Source organism: Benincasa hispida, chromosome 12 (genome assembly GCF_009727055.1).
Source record: "Benincasa hispida cultivar B227 chromosome 12, ASM972705v1, whole genome shotgun sequence".
Lineage (NCBI taxonomy): Eukaryota > Viridiplantae > Streptophyta > Magnoliopsida > Cucurbitales > Cucurbitaceae > Benincasa > Benincasa hispida.
Genome location: NC_052360.1, coordinates 23,674,645 through 23,680,316, shown reverse-complemented (window position 1 = coordinate 23,680,316; position 5,672 = coordinate 23,674,645).

The window sequence follows — 5,672 nt, the reverse complement described above, 5'->3', positions numbered from 1 at the left end:
CTCCCGAACATGAATCCGCATTCATATTTTTGAAATTCAAATCACATTTGAATATATAGTGCCATAAAAACTGATAGCGATATCGCATATACTTGTCAGTTTTAATCCATTTTCCTAATTCAAACAATTTGAATTAATCCAACATATTGTTCTAAGTTTAATCCATATGAGCTAGCAGGGGGACCTAATGGACCTACAGATCATGGGCTCTAATAATCCGAGATTAACCGATAGAACTCTATAACCTAATTAATCAACATTTGTTAACTAGCGAGTCATTCCACTAAAGTCCCGTAGTTGCACTCCCCTCACTGTAGATATATTTCTGTCCATCTGATATAACCATAACCAGTAAGTCAATCCTTCACAGGTTGTTCGTGGTCTTGGCTGGGTCAAAATACCGTTTTACCCTCGAGAACACTTTTTGTTCCTTCAGTCCCACTGAACCTCTAAAGAACAATTGATTTGTGGTCCAACCAACAAATCGAGTCCCTGTCAGCCTAGTGAGAGGGTGGGGCCCCTTGTTCTAATTCCAAAATCAGCACTTAAGGGAACAAAATATCTATTACAACTAGAGATGGGTAGGAGTGAAGTCCATCTTGCACCCTATGTCCTCAGCTATTTACCCGGTCTTACCCCTGAAATGGGAGGCTTATTGAGCCAGCGCTGTTGAGCTGCTCTCACCTATGCAGATCTAAGGATAATCCCAAATAAACAGAAGTTCATAGTTAGCTCAGGATTAAGATCAAGTTACCTAGGTCATCAAATTTGAATTAGTCAGTTTTATACAGTAAACGATGTTATAAAGCAAAAGTGACTAAGTCGTGGTCCAGTCTTATACAAACTCATTGCATAGGATGCCCCCACTCACTTATCTCTATATGAACGATTCTGGATCACATCGTTTGTACTAACTACAAAGTGGGCCGCATCCATAGTGTCCCCAGAACAAGGTGGCCAACCTTATCCTTATACTATAGACCATTTTAGGCTATATACTCGAACTTGATCCATGTTTTATGTCATCACATAAAGTTCAAGTCTACATTAAATAGCCTCGGGACCTTAGTTTATTAGATTCAAGATTACAATTTCAATAACAATTTTATCAAAAAAACAAAATAGAATATGTTTATCAATTTACAAACTACGAGTTTTAGGACATAAAATCCAACAAACTCCCACTTGGACTAAAACTCCTAGTGGAATATCACAATGTTGAATTTAAGTGAGGAAAAGAAACATATGAGTACAATAAACACATGAATACAATAAACTAGGGCATATACCCAAAAGTTCTCCCACTTGTCCTAGTTTACAAACTTCATAGACTTAGACTCTGTAGGTGACCTTCAAAAACTTTAGCCGTGAGGGCCTTTGTAAAAGTATCAACAATGTTTTATAGTGTATCCAGTAAGGATCAAATCCTTAGTAGCATACACGAGCATATAGTTCCTCGTTCTCCTAAGATACTTGAGGATATTCTTAAAGGCAGTCTAATGATAATATCCAGGATTGGACTGATACCTACTGAATATCCCTACTGTGTAGCACATGTCAGGTCTTGTACATAACATTGCATACATCAGGCTTTCTACTGCGGAAGCATTGGGAATGCGTCTCATATCCTCAACCTCTTGAGGTGTCTTAGGACATTGATCCTTTGAAAAATGAATTTCATATCTGTAAGGTAACAGACCTCTTCTGGAATTCTGCATCTTATACCAAGACAACATTTTGTCCATATAAGTTGCATGAGACATGGTTAGTGTTCTGTTCTTGTGATTCCGAATAATCTGAATCCTGAGAACATACTGTGCATTTCCAAAATCTTTCATTTGGAACTGCGTTGCTAGCCATTTCTTGATGTCAGTTAGGTAACCTACTTCATTCCCAATGAGTAGAATATCGTAAACATATAAAACTAAGAACGCTATAGTAGAATTGACGATTTTCTTGTAAACACAAGGCTTGTCAACATCTTGTTCAAAGCCATAAGATTTGGTCGCAGTATCAAATCTTTTATTCCAAGATCTAGAAGCTTGTTTCAACCCATAAATGGATTTTTTAAGCTTTACAAACCTTTTGTTCTTGACCCTGTGCAATAAACCCCTCTAGTTAAGCCATATAGATACTCTCTTCAAGATCGCCGTTTAGAAAAGTTGTCTTGACATCCATCTGCCAAATTTCATAGTCATAAAAAGTGGTAGTAGATAAGAGTATTCTAATCGACTTAAGCATGGTAACGGGAGAGAAAGTTTCTTCATAGTCCACACCTTCTCTCTGGGTATAACCCTTTGCCACAAGTCGAGCCTTAAAAGTCTGTACTTTACTGGCTTGGTCTCGTTTTCTCTTATAGATCCACTTACAACCAATTGGTTTTACATCATTTGGTTGATCTTCAAGTTCCCAGAAAAAATTGAGGTATATAGACTCTATTTTGAGGTCCATGGCTTTGACCCACTAATCACGATCCACATCTTTTATCGCCTGTTTATAGGTCGATGGATCCTCTATACCGTCATCAGGTATGACGACTTGTGTTTCTGTTAAACCCAAGTAACGGTCAGGCTAATAAACAACCCTCCCACTATGTCGAGGCATTCTCAACTCTTGAGAAGGATGTGACTGACCAGACGTACTAGTTTGATCTACTACTTTAGTAGATAAACTAGTTCTATCTGTAGCGTCATTGGAAATTTCATTCAATACTAGTCTACTGCGAGGTTGATGACTTTTTATATGGTCTTCCTCTAAGAATGTGGCATTTTTCGATACAAATACCTTATTCTCTTGAGGATCGTAAAAAAAACCACCTTTTGTTTCTTTTGGATAACCTACAAATAGGCATAGATTTGAACGACGTTCCAATTTTTTAGGATTTTACACCAACACGTGTGTCGGTCATCCTCAAATCCTAAAGTGACATAAACTGCATTTATGCCCTTTCCATAGCTCATAAGGTGTTTCTGAAACACTTTTAGAGGGAACGTTATTCAAAATATAGACAACAGTTTCTAATGCATGTCCCTAAAAGGAATCAGGTAACTTAGCAAAGCTCATCATTGAGAGGTTCTATTTCTTCTTTCAGATACACCATTCTGCGGAGGCATATTAGGTGCAGAGAGTTGTGACTTGATTCTGTGTTCTATCATATAGTCTTGGAATCTTAAGTCCATGTACTCCCCACCTCGATTTGATCGTAGTGTCTTAATTGTTTTACCTAACTGGTTCTCAACCTCATCCTTATATTCTTTAAACTTTTCAAAAGAATCAGACTTGTGATGCATTAGGTAAATATGACCGTACCTTAAATAATCATCAATAAACTAATGAAATATTCATACCCACCTCAAGCTTTGACATTCATTGGTCCACAGAGGTCCGAATGTACGAGCTCTAAGGGTATTGTGGCTTCGAGACCTTTTCCAGTAAAATATCTCTTAGTCATTTTTCCCTCAAGACAAGACTCACATGGAGGCAAAGAAATGTCTTCAAATTGATTTAGGAGTCCATTCTTAATCAATCTCTCAATCCTTTTGAGATTTATGTGGTCAAGTCTTAGGTGCCATAGATAGGCATTAGAAGAAACTTTTTTTTTTGTCTTTTATTCGTAGTTTCGGCTATTCTAAACATTTCAGTATTTAAGACAAATTTTGCTTTAGTTGGTCTTAACTTATATAAGTTGTTTTCAAGTATAGCAGAGCAAATTTGAATACCTTTTCTGAAAATGAACGCTTCCTTAATTTCAAAAGATATTTTATACATTTGTTCTAATATATATGTGATAGATATTAAATTTTGTCTCATTTTAGAAGCATACAAAACATTTTTAAGTATGATATATCTATCGTTGAAAAACAACTTCAAGTCTCCCACTGCTTCGGCCGAGACAACCTCTCCTGTTCCAACCTTGAGGGTGATCTCGCCTTCTTTAAGCTTTTCTCAAGAACTATTTTCCTGAAAAGAGAAGCAAATATGATTACTGACTCCTGAATCCAATATCCAAGTTGAGGTATCATACTCCACTAAACATGTTTCAACAACTAATAAATCATATTTACCTTGTACTTCTTTTTCTGCTTTTTTCTCAGCAAGGTATTTCAGGAAGTTCCTCTTCCATGCCCGTTTTGGTTGCAGTGGAAACATTTTCCTTTTTCTGCAACTTTCTTTTCCTTGTTTGTCATGGGAGTCTTCCCCTTGCCCTTCTTTTTCATTTGAACATTTTTGTTCTTTGAAGGTCCAACTTTAGTTTTAGAGGACGATCCTTTTAAAACTTTCTATATGGTGACACCATTTGCCTCCACTTCTTTCCCTTTAGAATTTGTAAGAGTTTGAAAACGCTAGAGCTCATTATGAAGGGTTGTCAGATTAAACTCTATTTTATTCAGAGAAGTATTCATTTGAAAAGCTATGAAGCTCTTCGGAAGAGATGCCATAAAAAAGCTAACCTGATTTGCCTGGTCGATGGTGCCACCATTTACTTCAGTAATATGGAAGTGGACCATAATGTCCAAGACATGTTCTCTAACAGAGGTCCCTTCCTTCATACACTTATTATAAATGTACTTAATTGCCTCGTGTCTTAGGATTAATAACGGTTGCTCGTACATCTCTTTCAATGAATCCATATAGCCTTAGTTATGACCAAGGATTCGTATTTCTTCGCCAATACATCAGTCATGCTGGCAAGAATATAGACACGAGCTATATCATTAGCCTTAACCCATTGATCATAAGCATCCCAACTAGTTCGGCTAGCATTCGAGACAGGGACCTGAGGACATTCCTCAGTTAAGACAAATCTCAGGACATCTATTACTAGTATTGTATTCAGATTGTTTTCCATGTTGAGTAGTCGTCGCCGTTAAGTTTTTCAGAAGATAATAGTTGAACTAAAGAGCTAGTCATGTTGTAAAGAAAAACATATCCTTTTTATTAAAAGCATTAATCTTTAAAATCCAATCAAGTTTAGCAAAAAAATAATGTACCCATCATTATTATATTCGCAACGATGTTTCAACGGTTTAGAATAACCTTCACCGAGGGGTGATCGACTATTCCTCCATTGAACCAAGACTTTCTTGACTAGATACTATCACCAGAATAACTCTTATTCCTATAGTAACTTAGTTATCACTACTTTGGTCAAGAATTTACTAATACTTGGTAATTCTCGTAAGTGTGACCCTCAATTTTCAGACCTCAAAGATCGGAATCATTATGCTCCCGAAGTTGGAAAGACAAGAATGAAAACAGACCTGAGAGACCCTATCAATTTCTAAAGTTCGTTGAGTTTCAAATATTATAATATAGCCCTCAGATTGGTAAGGTTGCTCCAGGGCATACATGCAGACGCATTATAGGAATCTCACGGTGCGACCTAATGGAAGAGACCATAGGATGTGTTGACACACTTCCTTCTCCCACTTACTATGAACAACTTCCCCTATTCACTTTTGTATTAACTCATGCAAACACTCTCTGAATGGAGTCTGCTCCTAGGGCAGCCCAAAGCCAAGCATGAATCTCACGGTGTGAACTCTTAGGGACGCTAGAGCTAAAAATACATTACTTCTCTTGAGCTGAAGTGTTCTAGACGGTAAGGGTATAAAATACTTAGCGATACATTTCGGCTAACTTAAACATATCCTAAGTCTAGGTGATTCATC